Genomic DNA, 22,832 nt, shown 5'->3' on the forward strand with positions numbered 1-22,832 from the left:
AACCCATCCATCCCACCTCCACCACCAACCGCCCCCCCCCCCCCCACCCACCCACTCAACTGGGCTGCCAGACTGGACACTAATAGTAAAACTGCTGCTGCATTTGGGGGTCTCTCAATAGAGCGCACACACACACACACACACACACACACACACAGTTATTACTGACAAGTTCCACCTTTGCCTGTACAAGACAATATTGGAGAAATTATCTGGGGAAGTGGGGTGCAGGGTACACCCCTGTGTCGAAGTCTTGGGAAAGTGTGGGGGAAGAGAGGGAGAGAGAGAGACAGTGAGAGGGCAGGTGGTCAGTCATTTGGAGGCAGTGCCTGGGCTCCCATTGATGTTCTCGGCAGCATTTCCATAAGTCAGGTTCATTTTTAATCACTGCAAACAAAAGACACGATCAGTTTTGAAACACCTCTTTGATGTAATGTTTCTATTGGGTCCTTGAGATCTTCTATGGATAATCCAAAATTCAGATACTTGCAGTTCCACTAATTTAGGTTGATGCAGATTCTTTCAGATTTCTGAACTGTTGTCCATTATGCTTCTGGTATCAATGTGTAGGCACTCAACATAGCCTTTTTGTCTTCATAGTCTCCTGACACCTCATTGTTTTTGTTTGACAGAAGATTGAGAGGCAACTTAATTGTAATAATCAGAGGGTTATATAGGTTGGACAGTGTGAACTGTTTTCCTCAGATAGTGATGGCTAGCACAAGGGGACAGCTTTAAATTGATGGGTGATAGATATAGGACAGATGTCAGAGATAGGTTCTTTACTCAGCGAATAGTAGATGTGTGAAACACACTGCCTGCAACAGTAGTAGACTCGCCAGCTTTAAGAGCAATTAAATGGTCATTGGACGAGAATGGAATAGCATAGGTTAGATCGGCTTCAAATTGGTTCCATAGGTCGGCGCAACATCACGGGCCGAAGGGCCTGTACTACGCTGTAATGTTCCATGCTCTCACCTGCCAACACTGCTAACATTTCACTCGGTCTACTGACCAACTTTGGATCAACAAAACCAGTTCTGTGTAGTCAATTGCTCAAAGAAAATGAAAAAAAGGCTTCTACATTTTTTCATTAAATTTTGGTGATATTTGGATATATTTATATATATATATCTTGTAGGGGTAGCCCATACCTGCTCATACCAAAAGTATGCACGTCTGCTTACACAAAATGGCAGACAAGGGTTAGACAGACTGAAAAAGTCTGCTCCAGAATTAAGACACAAATGGCTGATAAAAATACGCAAAACTACACAGCCTGCTTACAGTGAAACATAACAGAACCTTTGAACAGGCCTATTCCAAGGTCAGCAAGGGGGGCCCCATGAGAAACGACCCCAAGACAGTTTTGGTAAGAGGATGCCTAAATACAGACAAGTGATTGATCTCAGTGTTGAGAGTGTGTTGCTGGAAAAACACAGCAAGTCAGGCAGCATCCAAGGAGGAGAATCGATGTTTCGGGCCAGAGCCCTTCATCAGGAATGAGGCTGGAAACCTCGAGGGTGGAGAGATAAATTGGAGAGGGGTGGGGGTAGGGATAAGGTAGCTAAAGGTGCAATAGGTAGATGGCGGTGGGGATAAAGGTGATAGGTTGGACAAGAGGGTACAGTATCTGCAGACCTCACTTTCTCCTCATTGATTTCAACCTGACAGTGAAGCGTCTTCCAAGGATGCCTACCTTGAAGAAGTCTCCTCCTCTCTCTATAAAGATCTCAGTGAGTCCCTCTCTCACCGTACTCCCCAAGTCCTCTTCCCTGCCCTGAAGCTCTTCAGCCACGTCCTCAAGCAGACTCACTACCACAGCCACATCTTATTCCTCAGTGCCTGCCTCTGGAACAACTAATCCCACATGGACCCCGGACCACATTCACACCAATCCAGTTTGGACCTGAACAGGATACTCAGTATATTCTACAAATCCGAAACCTTCATCAACAATTCTCTTTCTGGATCCTCTGCTCCATGCTATCAGCCATGTGCCACCATCAACTCTACCTACAGTCAGTCCTGCACCAGTTCAGAGCCTCACTTTCCCAGACCTGCAACAGACCTCCGTATTTTTACATGCTCTCAACAAATGGTATTTATCCACTGCACTGGACATAAAAAAAAGTAAGCTAAACAAACTTTCATGTATTTCTCTCCATACACAGGCTTCCTTGAACCTTCCAGAATCTTCTCCAGGCCTCTGCAACTGCCCAAACGCCATTAGCCACATTGCTGCTCCTTCCACGACCGCCGGGGCATTCGATGACGTCACTTCTCCCCCGATGCCACTGTGCAGCCCGCAGCCATTGTAGACCACACCACCTCTGAGATCAGTGTCCATCCAAACACCTCCATGACTGCAGTGAAGACTACCACCACAGGATACACCAGTGTTGCTGAATTCACTATTAAAGACGTGATACCTATTTTGAACGTCACTTCCGCCCCACTGGTAGGGCCCATCGGTGTCATCACTTCCACTGCCACTTCCACCGCAGCCAAATACCCAACAGTAACATTGCCCTTCCTGCCCGTGATGTCACTCTGCTCCCTTTAACTCCACTATCAGCATCACTTTCAACCCCTTTGTAAGCGTCACCTCCTTTGGGGATGTCACTACTGACCCCAAAACCACGCCCACTCAAACCACTGTGTCCGCTCCCACTTCAAACTTCAGCCCCACTCCAGGTCCTAGCTTCCATCCCACCTCGAACTCCAGCCCCCCTCCAGGTCCTAGCTTCCATCCCACCTCAAACTCCAGCTCCATTCCAGGTCACAGCTCTCACCATTCCACCAGACCTTCCCCTCACTGAGGACGAATGTTTAGTTCTCAGTAAATGCCTCAGCTTTATCTCTCTACGGTCCCAGATTAATGAGTTTGACGCGTGCTGCGACCTTGAACAATTCTTCCACCATCTCCGCCTCTGTGCCTACTTTTTTAACCAAAATACCTGCCCACCCACCAAAGACCCCATTCTCCTGCCTCCAATACACTCCATCTACGTGCTGGCCTGATACCTGCTCTCGACCTCTTCATTTCAAACTGCCGCCGTGATACTGTCCGCCTCAACTTGTCCAACCGCCTCACACACTCCAACCTCCCGCCCTCACAATGTGCATCCCTCCAATCCCCCCGCTCCAACTTTAACCTCACCATAAAACTAGCAGATAAAGTGGATGCAGGGGTAGTTTGGCGCACTGACCTCCACATTGCTGAAGCCAGGCACCAATTCGAAGACACCTCCTCTTACTGCCCCCTCAACCATGACCTCACCACCCCTCCATCACCAAACCAACCACCTCCAATATCATACACAACCTCATTGCCACAGGGAATCTCCCACAGACAGCTTCCAATCTCATAGTTCGGGAACCCCACACCACCCGATTCTATCACCTACCCAAGAGCCACAAGCCTGACAACCTGGCCGACATATCATCTCAGCCTGCTCCTGCCCGACCAAACTCATCAGCACCTACCTCAGTACTGTCCTATTCTCCCGGTTCAGGAACTGCCCACATATGTTCGCGACACGACCCACACTGTCCACCTCCTCCAAAACTTCCATTTCCCCAACTTCCAATGCCTCATCTTCACCATGGACATTCAGTCCCTCTACACTCTATCTGCCATGATCAGGGCCTCAGTTTCTTCCTCTCCTGACGTTCCCATGCACCATCCTCTATGTGAAAAAGTTGCGCGTTAAGTCCATTTTATGTCTTTTCCCTCTCACCCTAGAGGGATATGGACCAATGGCTGGCAAGTGGGACTAGATTAGATTAGGGTATTTGGTCGGCATGGATGAGATGGACCGAAGGGTCTATATCCGTGAATCTAAATAGCAGACACAGTGGGTAAAGAACCACTAGTTCATTGATCTTGTAGAAGGGTTAAGTCTTTGTGGTCTGGGTTGAATGTACCTTTGGCTATTCATTGCTAAAAGTTGTCTTGTATAATTCATTTGTTTTTGTTCCCTATGTAACGTTAATAGATTAAATGGAAATATCTCTCTGGACACTAATGCAATAGTAAAGGGTTAAACTACACTGAGTTAACATTCTGGAAGTGAGTGGGGACGACAGTCAGGCAAGAATGCGATTAACCCCCACTCCAATTAGATAGTCATTTGCTACTACTCCCCCTACTATTATCATTCCATCTCTTCCATTCAGAAATGCTTTCTAACCATCTCCTGAACCTACGTATGTCACACCTGCATTGTCTTGTGGAATCACTGAGTCAAGAAATCGTTTGCATAACGATTCCCCAGGATTAGAGCATTTACATTATCTCTGAGCATGATCATATCCTACCACTGTACCTGGGTTAACATGTGACTAAGGAGAGTATCTGTAAGCATGGCCAACTGACCTGTATAAAAGATGTGTGCTTTATTCTTTTGACGCGTCCTCATATGCCTGTAAGGAGGGTCAAAGGGGTCACCAAGCTTGTACAAGCTTGAATAAGCTTTAACTGTTTGCAGAAGTTGGTGTACGCGAATTGCATTTCGTGTGTGAAACCTCGGGAAAAGAACCTAACAAGATATAGGTACGCTTTGAAGTTAGTTTGCATTTTGGGAACATGTGGCGATTTAAAAGTGTGGCGTGCCTGTGTAAATATGGCACAAGTGTGTGAAATATTTGGTTAATGTAATGTCTGAGAATCTGTAAGTGATTGTGCAAAGCAGAGCTCTGCAGCAGAATGTTGATTTAAAAACTTGGTTTGTAAAGCTTGATAAAAATTATGATTTAAAAAGGTAAATTTAACAAAGGAGGTTACTTTTTAAAAAGATAAATTTAACAAAGGAGATGGCTTGTTTTCTCTTGTAACAGTTACTTCCTTGCAGGAAGAGTGACAGGTGATATAATTATGTGCAAGAATTTATACCCCAGCCTTTTGAATCCTAAGTAGATCAATACCAATTTACACCATCTGCTTGAAGTGGAACCGAGGGAGACATTCTTAGAAATTTTGAGATTTTGAGTCCATGTATGATGATATTTTATTGCTACTGGGTGAAGTAATCTGTGGATAGAGAACTGGAGGATTAAAAAAAAACACAAATTAAGGAGTACTCAATTGGGCGATGAAGGTAGAAAATAACCAAAGGAATATTAAGAAATTAGCAACAGTTGTTTCAGGGAACAGACTAAGACAGGGAGCCTACCCAAAACAGTTAAAGGAGAATGTCTTTCATTTGCAATAAGGGAGAGCATTTTGCCAAAAAAATGTCCCAATAAGATTATTAAATGTGGGAACTGTGGAAAAAGAGACTACTGGGAAAGGCAGGCACAGAGAGAGAACAAGACAGAATCTGAGAAATCCCTAGTCGCTTTCCAGTGGCAACAGATCGTAATGCAAGGCAGCCATAGCATTTCACCAGAAAGAATACAGTTACTGTTAAAGACAAATCTAAGGACTATTTAATTATTGTAGGATCTTTTCAAAAAATTACAGCAATCTAGCCAGACCCCTGCAAATGAGAGAAAATAGCTCAGAAAAAAAATTGTGTGTCTGAGCAGGAGGCAGACTTTGTCAAGATCAAACAGACACTAGCCTCCGCACCAGCACCTTTGCAGGTCTTTCTGATCTGAAAAAGCCCTTTCACCTCCTTTGCAGTGAAAGCAATGACAATCCATTTGTGGCATGAAGGCAAGCTCTGCCCTGTGGGATATTACTCAGGTAAAATGAATTCAGACATGATGGGACAACACTCATGTTCGAGCTACCCAGTGTGCTACCTGGGCACTAACAACACTCTCCCCCCTTGACACAATAAAAGAAGGTGATATTACACTCCCAACACAGTATAGGCCAGCTATTGGAAGCTGACAAACTGAGAGGTGTTACAGACAGTCGGCAAGCCAGTTGGGAAGCGAAACTGTTGCCGGGAGATAAGCAAGTGGAAGTGGTTAAAGATAATACTGAGAATCCAGCAAGCAATGTGAATCAGGAAGAAGAGACACAAGATTGCATGCCTCTCATGGATCAGGAAGAAGAGAGACATGGTCGAGTAAGGAAGAGCCATTAGTGGGGCCAGATGTGAAGTGAATGTTTGTTCAAGGTTTATGATGATGAGGCCAGGATATGGTGGGTTGAAGTTATTTTGAAAGGGAAGCTTTTAGAATGAGAAAGGATATAAGGATGTTATTCTGCCCATGTAGGTGAACTACATACTACCCATGAACAACTCTGATTCCTACATAGATGTTGAAGGAATCAATCACACAAAAGCAGTCATATAAATCACTCTCAGGGTGATCCAGGTTATGATTACGGATGCACATAACAGACTACATAGCTTTAGACAGGAAATGGCATGATAAAAATCGTTAATGTCAAGAACAACCAATTAGAAGTGGACCTTGACAATCAAACAGTCCATCATCATGAGACAGAACAGAACAAATACAGAATGAGAATGTCATTACAAGACAAAATGACTAAGATGACCAAATGCTCCATACAATCATCACAGGAATTCCTACACAAATCACGAGCATAAACATAGACAAGGATGAAGCAATGGTCTCACTTGATATAATGGCACTGTTCACTTCAATGACAAAACTGTGGCCAGACAGACAGTTGCCAACCTCATGGACAACACAACAGACAACACGACAGGGAATCTATCATCAAGGACTGCATGCTCAAACTACTAGACCTGTGTTTTACGACACTTCACATTCAAAAACCAAATATATGGGCTCATACATCTCTGGGAAAAAAATGAGGACTACAGATGCTGGAGATCAGAGCTGAAAATGTGTTGCTGGAAAAGTGCAGCAGGTCAGGCAGCATCCAAGGAGCAGCAGAGTCGACGTTTCGGGCTTGATTCCTGAAGAAGGGCTCATGCCTGAAACGTCGACTCTCCTGCTCCTTGGATGCTGCCTGACCTGCTGCGCTTTTCCAGCAACACATTTTCAGCTCATACATCTCTGGGCTCAAAGCAGAAGCACTGATGCAAAGACTGGAAGAAAGAACCCTCCCACAAATCAAACCCAAATTCTGGATCAGATACATGGAGGACATTTCTGTCATCATTAAGAGAACAGAAATTGAGAAATCACACCAGATTTTCAACACCATGTTCACAGGGATCAGATTTACAAGACAGGAGGAAACAAACAATCAACTCCCATTCGTAGATGTGATGGCAGAAAGAACAGAGAACAGTGAATGCACCATAAAAGTGTACAGGAAAGCCACACATATCAAACAGGGTCCTGAACTACAACAGCAACCACCCAAACACACACAAGAGAAGCTGTATTAGGACCCTATTTAAAAAGGCTAAAACACCCTGCTGTATTCCAGATCTAAAAGGGAGAAAGAAGAAGTCCTTGACAGAGTATTCGCTAAGAATGGATATCCCCGCAACTTCAACTGCAGATGCTTAACAGACAAACAATGTTTATGGCTACTAGAAATAGCTGGTTGTGGCGTTTAGTGGTTAGTTGGTGTTCATGGATGCAGATTGCTAGTTGTCTGCCTGTTTGCCCTGTATAGTGTTGCGTGTAGTCTTTACATGGAATCTTGTAAATTGCGTATGTCTTGCACGTAACAAACAACCCACGTCATGTCATGACCTAACTCACTGGTCACGCTACCTTACACAAAAAATATCTCAGAAATGACAGCCAGACTTGTCCAACCACTGGGATTCAGTACAGCTCGTAAACCAACAGCCATGTTCAGAAAACAACTCACCAGGACAAATGACCCTATATTACCACATGCAAAACATATGTAATTTACAGGATTCCTTGCAAAGACTACACGCAACACTATACAGGGCAAACAGGCAGACGACTAGCAATCTGCCTCCATGACCACCAACTAACCACTAAATGTCACAACCAGCTATCTCTAGTAGCCATACACACAGATGACAAGGACCACAAATTTGACAGCGGCAATACAATGATCATAGGAAAAGTCAAACAGAGGACAGCCAAAGAATTTTAAGAAGTATGGTACTCATCCACAGGCTCCATCAACAAACACAGATCTAGACCAAATATACTGACCAAGGCAACAAACTACCAGAATCAGCAACCAGAAGCAACAGAAATGAAATCAAATAAATTGCAGAATATGCAGTACAGCAGTGGCTCCAAAGCACTGAAGATGTCACCTGGATTGGAGACAAAATGTCTGCAGATCAACTTCCCAGATCACCGAACATTCCCACAACTACGATAACTGGCACCCGGGCCACAAAGCTTTACACAAACCTTACTCGTCTAAAGGGAAAACGCGCTAAGACAAGCAAGGAAATAGGAATCCTATGCCAACCACCTACATGCTGCCTATGACCAACTCCAATTCCTAGGTGAATGTTGAATGAATCAAATATTTCCACCCTGTGTCAGATACAGACCACCAATCAACAACCATCAAGGCAGAGAAACAGTCAGACAAGATGCTCTGAGGATGATCCAGGTTCTGATTTTGGATGTACACAACAGACTACAAAGGCACAGACAAGAAATTGCACGCCAATGATCATTAATTTCAAAAAACAGCCAAACAGAAGTGGACCATGACAATTGAATAGGCCGTCACCACACGATAGCACAGAAACACATAAAGATAGAGAACATCACTACAAGACAAAATTACTAAGCTAACCAACAGCAGAGGATAAAACACAACAGACATCTGGCTAAGAAACCTTTCCAATAGACAAGTTACAGACTCAGAAAAAGCCGTACTAGCCAAAGGACTCAACTACAACCACAGGGACGCAAATACAACAGATTTTCTAGCTGCATTAGAATGTAGGCTCAGAATTAACAGACTAACCGAAGAGATACAACAAGCTGTCAGACAAACCACTGTACCTTTACTAACAAAGACAAATGAACAACCTCAGACAGTGAAGTCTAAACACACTCAAAAATGACAAGAATATAATCATTGTACCAGCAGACAAGCAGAATGATGGTTATCATGGACAAGACTGAATGTATTCAGAAACCACTACTATGGAACCTACAAAAAAAAGGACTAATAACTAGGACTGACCTACAAAGGATGAAATCAGAAAGAAATAACACCTCAGCGCTGCTGCCTCAAAGCACCAAGGTCCCAGGTTCAATTCCAGCCTCGGGCGACAGTCTATGTGGAGTTTGCACATTCTCCCTGTGTCTGCGTGGGTTTCCTCCAGGTGCTCCCGTTTCCTTCCACAGTCTAATGATATGAATTGGCCATTCTAAATTGCTCATAGTATTAGGTGCATTAGTCAGAGGGAAATGGTTCTGGGTGGGTTACTCTTCGGAGGGTCGGTGTGGACTGGTTGGGCCAAAGAGCATGTTTCCACACTGTAGGGAACCTAATCTAATCATCTCAAGAGTTTATGGATTACCTAAAGTAGGCAAACCAAATATACCACTCAGACCCATTGTGGCACTCCTTGGAACTCCACTGCATAAACTGGCAAAGGAACTTACAAAACGGAAACATCAGCGGACTCAAACACTCTATATAATCATCATAGGAATTCTTAGACAACATTAAGATAAGGAAAACAGAATGGTCTAATTGCACTAAACTCTAGCCAGACAGACAATAGCCAAACTCCTGGACAAGCAGAACAGACCACATGAAGGGGAACCAAACAACTTACTCAAACTATTAGGTCTGTGCTTGATGACACACATCACATTCAACAACCACATGTATGAACAGATCAGTGGAATGCCAACAGGCTCACCCATTGTAGCAGAAATAGTGATGCGAAGACTGGACCAAAGAGCCCTCCTACAAATCCAACCCAGATTCTGGATCAGATACATGGACGACACTTTTATTATCATTAAGAGAACAGAAATTGAGAACACACACCAGATTGTCTACATCATACTCATGGGCATCAGATTTATGAGAGAGCGGGAGACCAACAACCAACTCCCACTCCTAGACATGATGGTAGAAAGAACACAATGGTGAATGCACCACAAAAGTGTACAGGGAAGCCACACACAGCCACCAGGTCTGAAACTAGAACAACAAGCACCTGAACACACAAGAGAAGCTACATTAGGACCCTGTTCAAAAATACTATAACACACTGCAGCACTACTGACCTATGAATGGAAGGAGAAGACCTTTACAGAGTATGGATATCTCTGCAAATTCATCCACAGATGCTTAACAAACAATATGACGGTGATGTTCCTTGACCTAACTCACTTGCCACACTATCTTATATAAAAAAGTCTCGTAATTGACAGAGTCTCTGACCATTGGGATCTATGACAGCCCATAGACCCAACAGCTATGCTCAGACAGCAACTCACCAGAATAAAAGACTCTCTATCCATCATGTGCAAGACAAACATAACTTACAAGATTTCCATGCAAAGATTGCAAGCAACATCGTAATGGACAAAAAGACAGACAACTGGCAATCTGCATCCACGAACACCAATGAGCCACTAAATGCCACAACCAGCTGGCTCTAGTAGGCACACGCAGATGACAAGGACCACAAATTCGACTGGGACAACACAACGATCATAGGTCAAGCCAGGAAGAGGTCAGCCTGAACATTTCTAGAAGCATGGCACTCATCCACAGGCTTCATCATCAAACACATAGACCTAAACCCAATATACTGGCCACTACAACAAACTACCAGAACTGACAACTGGAAGCAGCAGGAACAGAACCAAATAAATTGCAGAACACACAGTACTGCAGTGATTCACAGAAGGCTCCAAAGCTCTGATGATGTCACTTAACAAGGGACGAAATGTCCAGAAATCAACTTCCCAGTTTGACTATGACAACCAGATCCTGAGCTACAAATCTTTACACAAATTTTGAACTAAAAGCATTTAGGTGCTGCCCTGCAGTTAGGGACAGGGCAAAGGGTTAACATATAAACAGACAGCTTTTGGTGTAGTCCATGACTACATGATGGCATGGGCAAAATTAGATAATACTACTTTGAGTGGTAGTGTAATTCATCATGAGACTCTGGTCAAGGATTGAGTAGCTGCAGCGAATGAACTGAATGTTGCAGCAGTAATTACAGTAAAATTCAGACAGCAGAGCAGAAAGAAAATGTTCGAATAGGCAGTGATTATGATGGCAGCTGTAAAACAGCAAGAAACTAAAGATGATGAATGGAACATTTAAAATCTACAATCAACATCTCAGTGGAAAAAGCAAGGTGGATTAAAGATGGAGCAGCAGTAGGAACAGTTGATATTTGGAGAAAGGAAGGTAAAGTGGTAGCTCTCACATTCTGTCAACAGACTCTATGCAGTGTTTATCTTGGATTTGCACACATAGGGAGGGATAAAATGATACAGCTAATAGCTAACTGTTGGTGGTGGAAAGACACAGCTATATTTTGCCAGAGGTGTACTGCATTGCCAGAGACAGAATCAGGATGAGAAATTAAAATTAAAATTAACCATCACCCCTGCCCACTGGAACCATGGGAACATATTCAAATGGACTTCATAGGACCACTCCACAAAGTCAGAATAAGAAATTCTGTCTGGCCACGGTCGAGCAGTTTACCAAATGGGTAGAATCATAGGGGGAGCTGAAGTGATTAACAGCAAGGGACAAATCTGGGATGACACGAAACCCTTCTAAGTATTTACACATACTTCACTGACAGGCACAATACAAGCAGCTTATCAAAGACTAGGAGTCTGAGAGACCCCCCAGGACAAACTGAAATGCCAGCCCCAGGATCAAAGATGCTAGGAAAATAATCTCAAATGAGGGAGCCTTGTCCACCTGATGGGATGGACCTGATGAGGTAATATTAACATGTATCAGGCGTGCACTTATTAATGAAAACAGAATTAATAAAGGGAGACATCCTATCCAGCTAAAAGAAATATAGGGGTTTAATAGTATAACTGGAGGAGAAAGTGAGGTCTGCAGATGCTGGCGATCAGAGCTGAAAATGTGTTGCTGGAAAAGCGCAGCAGGTCAGGCAGCATCCAAGGAACAGGAGATCCGACGTTTCGGGTTTCATGAAGAAGGGCTTATGCCCGAAACATCAAATCTCCTGTTCCTTGGATGCTGCCTGACCTGCTGCGCTTTTCCAGCAACACGTTAATAGTATAACAGTCAGGCCTACTAGTCTGGTATGCTCTCTCTCTCTCTCTCTCTCTCTCTCTCTCTCACTCTCCCTCTCTCGCATCTCTCCTTCTTGCAGGTTTTAAAGGGGCCTTACCATGTACAAGCAGCAGAACAGAATCCTCAACCCCAGTCGGCAGCCAGAATAGATTATGGTTGCATGTAAATATATGGGTCATGTTTGCGCATTGGAGACGTAATTAAAAATTAATGTTGATCCTATCAGAGGCTGATAAGCAGGTGAAGGGGAGAAGGTTGGATGTGAATACGTTTTTGTACATACCAGATGTGCGTGTGAGAACACAAAATGTCTCTCATTGTTGGGTCTGCACAAACATCTCTATACTTTCTAGAGAGGGACACCCGTGCAACCCATCACCTTTAATGCCAGGAAATCAGCTGAATGGGTATTGTGGCAGTATAGCTCAAGGCATGATAAAGAAGAATGGCAGTCTACCAAGGGTGGGAGGCACCTAGTAAATACTGACCAGGATAAAGCACAATAGAAATCATGAGGGACAACCTGACTGCCTTTGCGAGATGGGACCAGCCTAACAACAAGATCTCCAACAGCCTCCCCTTGTCATTCTGAGTAACACTTCAGGAACAGGGAAGTCCACCAGAATGATTCAGCTTAGAAAGAATGAATCCTAGAGGAGGAATCATAGAGGACTGAAAGTGGGAATTAGTAACTGTCATCCAATGTCACCCTCCACTTGTCGTTAATTCAGCAATGGTGCCTTTGGAAATCGCACAAGTGAGGGAACATTCCAACAACACTGGCATTACGTGTTTATAAACCATTTCACCCCTTACTGATTTTGTGTGCGGATACAGATCCTAAGCCTGGCTCCCACCATCCTGGGTTATATGGTACCGTTCATGTGGCATGCGGTATACCATATGTCATCCTTTCTGAAGGAGGTACCAAGACAGCACAAACATGCAATCTCAGAAACAGAAAAGTCCTTTTCCATATTAATTCCTGGATATGGTGCAGCCAAGCCAGGATTTAGCAATGGGCTTAGGATCTCTAGGACATTCATTGTCCAGGGATTAGTAATTTTTATTGCCATATTATGTTTACATTCTCTCATGTTTTGTCTCATGAAATGCGCTGCCTCCACAATAATGGAAAAGATGACTGCAGGAGAGCCACGGACCAAGGCCTTAGTGTGCACCACTAAGCCAATGACTACTAGTGGAATGAGGAAAGAAAATGACCAGACTATCAAACAATGAAGACTACTCTTGAACTTTGATTTGGATTCTTGATTTTTTTTTGGATTCATGGATTCTGATATGGACAGTTTATTAATAATGCTATAGGGATTTCTCATACCTACTCATATCAAAATTACACATGCTTGCTTATATAAAATGACCAGTAAGGGTTAGTTAGACTGAAACAGCCTGCTCTAGCATTAAGATACAAATGGCCAACAGAAAAATAAGCAAAACTAAATAACCTGCTTACACATTGAAACATAATGGTACTTTTGAATAGGACAATTCCAAGTTCAGCAAGGGGGCCCTACAAGAAACCATACCAAGGCAGTTTTGAAAAGAGAATGCCTAAAGACAGACAAGTGATTGATTCCATTCTCTTTATGAAAGGATGATTGTCCTAGTAAATAAATAATACCAGCTCATGAACCAGCCAGATTGACTCCCTAAGCAACTGCATTCACCAGCTAAAGTTATTTTGGTGTAAACAGCTGTTTCTTTAAAGCTACACGCAATATTAAAAAATAGGTTTTAGCTAAAGTGTAGAAATACATATAACCAAAGGAGAATACAAGCATTAGAAACAAAACACTTAAACATAGATGTGAAAGTTAATTAGTCTCAAGAAATGCCTTCCCTTATGCCCTGAACAAAATAGATTGTTCATAGCCCATTAATTACAATGTGCTAGAGTTACAGAGTCATAGACATGTACAGCATGGAAACAGACCCTTCGGTCCAACCTGTCTATGCTGATCAGACATCCCAACCCAATCTAGTCCTACCAGCCAGCACTCGGCCCATATCCCTCCAAACCCTTCCTTTTCATATACTCATCCAAATGCCTTTTAAATGTTGTAATTGTACCAGCCTCGACCACTTCCTCTGGCAGCTCATTCCATACACGTACCACCCTCTGTGTGAAAAGATTGCCCCTTAGGTCTCTTTTATATCTTTCCCCTCTCACCCTAAACCCATGCCCTCTAGTTCTGGACTCCCCCACCCCAGGAAAAAGACTTTGATTATTTATCCTATCCATGCCCTTCATAATTTTGTAAATCTTTATAAGGTCACCCATCAGTCTCTGACGCTCCAGGGAAAATAGCCCCAGCATGTTCAGCCTCTCCCTCTAGCTCAAATCCTCCAATCCTGGCAACATCCTTGTAAATCTTTTCTGAACCCTTTCAAGTTTCACAACATCTTTCCAATAGGAAGGAGACCAGAACTGCATGCTATATTCTAACAGTAGCCTAACCAATGTCCTGTACAGCCTCAACATGACCTTCCAAATCCTGTACTTAATACTCTGACCAATAAAGGAAAGCATACCAAACACTTCTTCATTATCTTATCTACCTATGACTCCACTTTCAAGGAATTATGAACCTGTGCTCCAAGGTCTCTTTGTTCAGCAACACTTCCTAGGACCGCTGTATAACTTTACACTTTATAACTAATTTTTTAACAGAAATCAATATTACAAATCTTATAGCAAGGAGTTAAAACTGTCATTTTTTAATAGGACAGTGGAAATATAATGAATAACAGAACTTAAACTGTTCTTAGAGATAAGCAAGCCTGAGACAGATCAAAGGAGTACAGCTAGTAACTTTGGAATGTGAATGAATAGGATGCATTGGAAAATTAGGAGAAAGTGACGACTGCAGATGCTGGAGATCAGAGCTGAAAAATATGTTGCTGGAAAAGCACAGCAGGTCAGGCAGCAGGAGGAGCAGGAGAATCTATGTTTCAAGCATAAGCCCTACATCAGGAATGGTCTCCAGCATTGGCTGTCCTCACTTTCTCCTAGGAGTTACAAAGAGCTAGTCACACCTCAGGTACAGGAAAGATCGATAGGTTTACGTCGATTCTCCTGCTCCTTGGATGCTGCCTGACCTGCTGTGCTTTTCCAGCAACACACTCTCTGTAACTCCTCCCAGTTATTTGCTCAGCCTTGTGAATGGTTTGAAATTAATCCACCTCTGCTTTATAACAGATTTGGGGCTCAAGTCTGAGATTTGGACAGATTAAAATAGATCTGGACAGATTTGGACTGATTTAGGATATGGACTGTCCTCGCAGATTTAAACAGACTTGGAGCATAGTAGTTCTAGATGTTGAATTAAAATTTAATTGAGAAGTGGAAAATCTGTTTAATTTTAGTTGTTTGTCCTTGGTTAAGTCAAAAGTGGGGAAATGACTAAAGTGGTTCTGGAGGTTGAGGATGCTTCACAAATTTATCAAGAAAGTTTAAAAAGATAGAAACAGGTGTCACTTTTAGAATTGGCAAACAGGCTAAAGTTGAGATTAACTAGGAATAATAAAGAAAGCTGAAATTGTAACTAAATTAGCCAAGCATTTCTGTATACCAGAGAAACGGTCAATCATAAAATCCCAACAGTGTGGAAACAGGCCATTAGGCCCAACAAGTCCATTCCAACTCTCTGAAGAGCAACCCATCCAGACCAATTCCCTTATCATTGGGGCAGCATGGTGGCTCAATGGTCAGCACTGCTGCCACACAGTGCCAGGAACCCGGGGTCAATTCCCGCCCCGGCAACTGTCTGAGTGCAGTTTGCACATTTTCCCTGTGTCTGTGTGTGTTTCCTCCCTCTGTCCAAAAAAATGTGCAGATTAGGTGAACTGGCCATGCTAAATTGCCCGTTGTGTTAGGTGCAGGGGTAAATGTAGGGGAATGGGTCTGGGTGGGTACGCTTCGGTGGGTCGGTGTGGACTTTTTGGGCCTGTTTCCACACTGTAAGTAATCTAATCTAATTTAGCACAGCCTAATATACACATCTTCAGATTGAAGGAGGAAACCAGAACAGGCAGAGGAAATCCACGCAGACATCGGGAGCATGTGCATACTCCACACAGACAGTTGCCCGCGGCAGGAATCGAATCCGGATCCCTGGCGCTGTAAGGCAATACTGCTAACTACTTAATCACCGTAACGCACTGTGGAGTTTAGTTGGAAAAAAATAATTAGCCAATGAGACAATTGGAGTTAGAAAGTGAAATTAAAAGGCTGGAGTTAGAAGATAGAGACAAGGAAAGAATCGCTATGGCAGGACAAAGGGGTCAAAAAGAAAGGGAGCTGAAACAGTTCGCAGTCCGGTTAAAAACACGGGAAAATGATAAAAATATAGAGAAAAAAATGTTCGAGTTGGAAAAGATGAAGTTGGAACTTGAAGCAAAAAGAATTCAACTGACAGAGGTAATAGGATTGAAGTGATAATAAGCAAACCCATCGTGGCCACCAGTGTGGTAGGGATATGTATGAGTATAGCCCATTCCTGGGGATGAAGACTCAGGAAGCAGACAAGTTTCAGGCAAGTGGCAGGCTTCTATTCAAGCAGAAACTCATCAGTGAAGGAAGAGGGCCAAAGGATCTTCCTGAAATCTGGCTCGATGTGAGAAAGCAATCTTTCCCTTAATCTTTAGCTCAGCTTAGAAGAGAGATCATTGACATATTCTGATTTTTACAGTAAAATACAGCATTTTTATGCATTTTGTGTTACAATAGTTGCACACAACTTCCCTATGAGGAAGCTGGAGAAATTTGCATTCATCCCTTGTGGTTGGAGGGTTCCTAGGCAGGAGATGAGGCGCTTTTCCTCCAGGCGTCGTGTTGCCATGGTCTGGCGATAGAGGAGGCCAAGGACCTGCATGTCCTTGGCAGAGTGGGAGGGGGAGTTACAATGTTCAGCCACAGGGCGGTTGGGTTGGTTGGTGCGGGTGTCCCAGAGAGGTTCTCTGAAACGTTGCGTAAGTAGGTGGCCTGTCTCCCCAATGTCGAGGAGGCCACATCGGGCGCAGCGGATGCGATAAATGATGTGTGTGGAGGTGCAGGTGAATTTGTGACGGATATGGAAGGATCGCTTGGTGCCTTGGAGGGAAGTCAGGGGGGAGGTGTGGGCGCAGGTTTTGCATTTCTTGCAGTTGCAGAGGAAGGTGCCGGGAGTGGAGGTTGGGTTGGTGGGGGGTGTGGACCTGGCAAGGGAGTCGCGGAGGGAGTGGTCTTTCCGGAATGCTGTTAGGGGAGGGGAGGGAAATATATCCTTGGTGGTGGGTCTGTTTGGAGGTGGCGGAAATGACGAAGCATGATATGATGTATATGGAGGTTGGTGGGGCGTTAAGTGAGGACCAGTGGGGTTCTGTCCTGGTGGCGATTGGAGGTTCAAGGGCGGAGGAGTGGGAAGTGGAGGAGATGTGGTGGAGAGCATCGTCAAACCCTTCTGAGGGGATATTGCGGTATTTGAAGAAAGAAGCCATCTGGGTTGTTCGGTATTGGAATTGGTCCTCCTGGGAGCAAATACGGCGGAGGCGAAGGATTTGGAATGTGGGATGGCACTTTTACTGGGGGCAGGGTGGGAGCAGGTGTAATCTAGCTGTGGGAGTCAGTCGGTTTATAGTAAATGTTCATGTTGAGTCAGTCGCGAGATAGAAATGGAGAGGTCTAGGAAGGGGAAGGAGGAGTCTGAGACGACCCAGGTAAATTTGAGGTCGGGGTGAAAGGTGTTAGTAAAGTGGATGAACTGTTCAACCTCCCCGTGCAGATTTCTCCAGCTTCCTCATTTCCCCTCCCCCCACCTTTTCTGAGTCTCAACCCTCGGACTCAGTCCCGCCTTCTTGACCTGCAATCTTCTTCCCGATCTCTCCACCCCCACTCCCTCTCCGGCCTATCACCCTCACCTTAACCTCCTTCCACCTATCGCCTTCCCAACCCCCCTCCCCCAAGTCTCTCCTACCTACCTTTTATCTTAGCCTGCTTGGCACACCCTCCTCATTCCTGAAGAAGGGCTTATGCCCGAAACGTCGATTCTCCTGCTCCTTGGATGTTGCCTGACCTGCAGGGCTTTTCCAGCAACACATTTTTCAGCTCTGATCTACAGCATCTGCAGTCCTCACTTTCTCCTAGTTGATTTTAACCTACTGTGAATCCTCTTGCAAGGATGCCTTCCTTGAAAAAACTCTCTTCCTCCTTCTACAAGGATTTCAGTGAGTCCCTCTCTCACTGCACCCCACAGGTCATCTCCTCTGCCCTGAAGCTCTTCAGCCACGTTCTCAAACAGACTCACTTCCACAGTCACATCTCCTTCCTCAGCACCTGTCTACGGAACCGACTGACCCCGCATGGACTCTTAGGACTTATAGGTATGTGAAAGGCAAAAAAAATGGTTAAGATTAAAATTGGGCCCTTGAAGACAGAAACAGGGGAATATATTACGGGGAACAAAGAAATGGCAGAAGAATTGAATTGGTAGTTGAGATCTGTGTTCACTGGGGAACACACAAACAATCTCCCTGAGATAACAGTGGCTGAAGGACCTGAACTTAAGGGAATCTATTATTGGATTTGATGTTGGAGAGACTGTTAGGTCTGAAGGTTTATAAGTCCCAGGGACCTGATGGTCTACATCCCAGGGTACTGAAGGAGGTGGCTCGAGAAATCGTGGATACGTTGGTGATTATTATCCAGAGTTCGATAGATTCGGGATCAGTTCCTGCAGATTGGAGGGTGGCTAATGTTGTACCACTTTTTTAAGAAAGGTGGGAGAGAGAAAGCAGGAAATTATAGATCAGTTAGTTTGACCTCAGTGGTGGGAAAGATGCTGGAGTCAATTATAAAGGATGAAATTACAACACATCTGGATAGTAGTAACAGGATAAGTCAGAGTCAGCATGGATTTATGAAGGGGAAATCATGCTTGACTAATCTTCTGGAATTTTTTGAGGATGTAACTCTGAAGATGGATGAGGGAAATCCAGTAGATGTAGTGTACCTGGACTTTCAGAAAGCTTTTGATAAAGTCCCACATAGGTTAGTGAGCAAAATTAGGGCGCATGGTATTGGGGACAAAGTACTAACTTGGATTGAAAGTTGGTTGGCTGACAGGAAACGTAGAGTAGTGATAAACGGCTCCATTTCGGAATGGCAGGCAGTGACCAGTGGGGTACCGCAGGGACCAGTGGTGGGACAGCAGCTTTTTATAATATATATTAATGAGATAGAAGATGGTATTAGTAATAACATTAGCAAATTTGCTGATGATACTAAGCTGGGTGGCAGGGTGAAGTGTGAGGAGGATGTTAGGAGATTACAGGGTGACCTGGACAGGTTAGGTGAGTGGTCAGATGCATGGCAGATGCAGTTTAATGTGGATAAATGTATGGTTATCTTCTTTGGTGGCAAGAACAGGAAGGCAGATTACTACCTAAATGGAATCAATTTAGGTAAAGGGGCAGTACAACGATATCTGGGTGTTCTTGTGCACCAGTCAATGAAGGTAAGCATGCAGGCACAACAGGTAGTGAAGAAGGTAAAAACAATGACTGCAGATGCTGAAAGCAGATTCTGGATTAGTGGTGCTGGAAGAGCACAGCAGTTCAGGCAGCATCCGAGGAGCAGTAAAATCGACGTTTCAGGCAAAAGCCCTTCATCAGGAATAAAGGCAGACAGCCTGAAGTGTGGAGAGATAAGCTTGAGGAGGGTGGGGGTGCAATAGGTGAGTGGGGGAGGGGATGAAGGTGATAGGTCAGGGAGGAGGGTGGAGTGGATAGGTGGAAAAGAAGATAGGCAGGTAGGACAAGTCATGGGGACAGTGCTGAGCTGGAAGTTTGAAACTAGGGTGAGGTGGGGGAAGGGGAAATGAGGAAACTGTTGAAGTCCACATTTATGCTCTGGGGTTGCAGTGTTCCGAGATGGAAGATGAGGCATTCTTCCTCCAGGCGTCTGGTGGTGAGGGAGCGGCGGTGAAGGAGGCCCAGGACCTCCATGTCCTCGGCATGGGATGGGGAGTTGAAATGTTGGGCCACAGGTTGATTGGTGGGTGTCCCGGAGATGTTCCCTAAAGCACTCTGCTAGGAGGCGTCCAGTCTCCCCAATGTAGAGGAGATGGCATCGGGAGCAATGGATACAATAAATGATATTGGTGGATGTGCAGGTAAAACCTTGATGGATGTGGAAGGCTCCTTTAGGGCCTAGGATGAAGTTGAGGGAGGAAGTGTGGGTGCAGGTTTCGCACTTCCTGCGGTGGCAGGGGAAGATGCCAGGATGGGAGGGTGGGTTGTAGGCGGCGTGGACCTGACCAGGTAGTCACGGAGGGAACTGTCTTTGCGGAAGGCGGAAAGGGGTAGGGAGGGAAATATATCCCTGGTGGTGGGGTCTTTTTGGAGATGGCAGAAATATCAGCGGATGATTTGCTTTATGTGAAGGTTGGTAGGGTGGAAGGTGAGCACCAGGGGCGTTCTGTCCTTGTTACGGTTGGAGGGGTGGGGTCTGAAGGCGGAGGTGTGGGATGTGGACGAGATAAGTTGGAGGGCATCTTTAACCACGTGGGAAGGGGAATTGCAGTCTCTAAAGAAGAAGGCCATCTGGTGTGTTCTGTGGTAGAACTGGTCCTCCTGGGAGCAGATATGGCGGAGTCGGAGGAATTGAGAATACGGGATGGCATTTTTGCAAGAGGTAGGGTGGGAAGAGGTGTAATCCAGGTAGCTGTGGGAGTTGGTGAGTTTATAAAATATGTCAGTGTCAGGTCGGTCGTCATTAATGGAGATGGAGAGATCCAGGAAGGGGAGGGAGGTGTCAGAGATGGTCCAGGTAAATTTAAGGTCAGGGTGGAACGTGTAGGTGAAGTTGATGAATTGCTCAACCTCCTCGCGGGAGCACGAGGTGGCGCCAATGCAGTCATCAATGTAGCGGAGGAAGAGGTGGGGAGTGGTCCCGGTGTAATTACGGAAGATCGACTGTTCTACGTAGCCAACAAAGAGACAGGCATAACTGGGGCCCATATGTATGCCCACGGCTACCCCTTTGGCCTGGAAGAAGTGGGAGGATTCGAAGGAGACATTGTTAAGGGTGAGGACCAGTTCAGCCAAATGAATGAGAGGATCAGTGGAAGGATACTGTTGGGGACGTCAGGAGAGGAAAAAAATGGAAGACCTGGATGTCCTGGTCATGGCGGATGAGGTGTAGAGGGATTGGATATCCATGGTGTAGATGAGGCATTGGGGCCGGGGAAACGGAAGTCTTGGAGGAGATGGAGGGCATGGGTGGTGTCTCGAATGTATGTGGAGAGTTCCTGGACGAGGGGGGGAATAGGACAGTGTCGAGGTAGGTAGAAATGAGTTCAGTGGGGCAGGAGCATGCTGAAACAATGGGTCGGCCAGGTTGTGTAGAAGGCTAATAGCATGCTGGCCTTCATAACAAGAGTGCAGAAGCAAAGAGGTTTTTCTGCAGCTGTACAGGGCCCTGGTGAGACCACACCTGGAGTACTATGTGCAGTTCTGGTCTCCAAATTTGAGGAAAGACATTCTGGCTATTGAGGGAGTGCAGCATAGGTTCACGAGGTCAATTCCTGGAATGGCTAGATTACCTTACGCTGAAAGACTGGACCGACTGGGTTTGTATACCCTTGAGTTTAGAAGACTGAGAGGGGATCTGATTGAGACATATAAGATTATTGGAGAAAGTGAGGACTGCAGATGCTAGAGATCCAGCAATCTCTTTCCAATCCTTACACTTCCTCCAAACCATGGGCACCCACATGGGCCCCAGCTCATGGGCCTCTTCGTAGGAAATGTTGAACAGTCCATCTTCCGCAGCTACACTGGCACCACCCCACACCTTTTCCTCCGCTACATCGATGACTGTATCGGCGCTGCCTCGTGCTCCCACGAGGAGGTTGAACAGTTCATCCACTTTATTAACACCTTCCACCCCGACCTCAAATTTACCTGGACCGTCTCAGACACCTCCCTCCCATTCCTAGACCTCTCCATTTTTATCTCGGGCGATCGAATCAACATGGACATTTACTATAAACCGACCGACTCCCACAGCTACATAGACTACACCTCCTCCCACCCTGCCCCCTGTAAAAATGCCATCCCATATTCCCAATTACTTCGTCTCCACCGCATCTGCTCCCAGGAGGACCAGTTCCAATACCGAACAACCCAGATGGCCTCCTTCTTCAAAGACCGCAATTTCCCCCCAGACGTGATCGACGATGCTCTCCACCGCATCTCCTCCACTTCCCGCTCCTCTGTCCTTGAGCCCCGCCCCTCAGGAGACCACCAGGACAGAACCCCACTGGTCCTCACCTAACACCCCACCAACCTCCAGATACATTGTGTCATCCTTCGTCATTTCCGCCACCTCCAAACGGACACCACCCCCATATATTTCCCTCCCTTCCCCTATCAGCATTTCGAAAAGACCACTCCCTCTGTGCCTCCCTCGTCAGGTCCACACCCCCCACCAACCCAACCTCCACTCCCGGCACCTTCCCCTGCAACCGCAAGAAATGCAAAACTTGCGCCAACACCACCCCCCTCACTTCCCTCCAAGGCCCCAAGGGATCCTTCCATATCCGTCACAAATTCACCAGCACCTCCACACACATCATTTACTGCATCCTCTGCAGCGGATGTGGCCTCCTTTATATTGGGGAGACAAGCCGCCTACTTGCGGAAC

General features: G+C 45.2%; 1 protein-coding gene across 1 annotated transcript in view; it reads right to left on the reverse strand.

Annotated features, from left to right (window-relative positions):
* The window catches only part of tmem108 (transmembrane protein 108), a 118,980-nt gene that overhangs the window by 34,263 nt on the left and 61,885 nt on the right, over positions 1-22,832 (reverse strand). The gene's annotated exons all lie outside the window — the stretch shown is intronic.

This window comes from Hemiscyllium ocellatum, chromosome 34 (genome assembly GCF_020745735.1).
Source record: "Hemiscyllium ocellatum isolate sHemOce1 chromosome 34, sHemOce1.pat.X.cur, whole genome shotgun sequence".
In the NCBI taxonomy this organism is placed as follows: Eukaryota; Metazoa; Chordata; class Chondrichthyes; order Orectolobiformes; family Hemiscylliidae; genus Hemiscyllium; species Hemiscyllium ocellatum.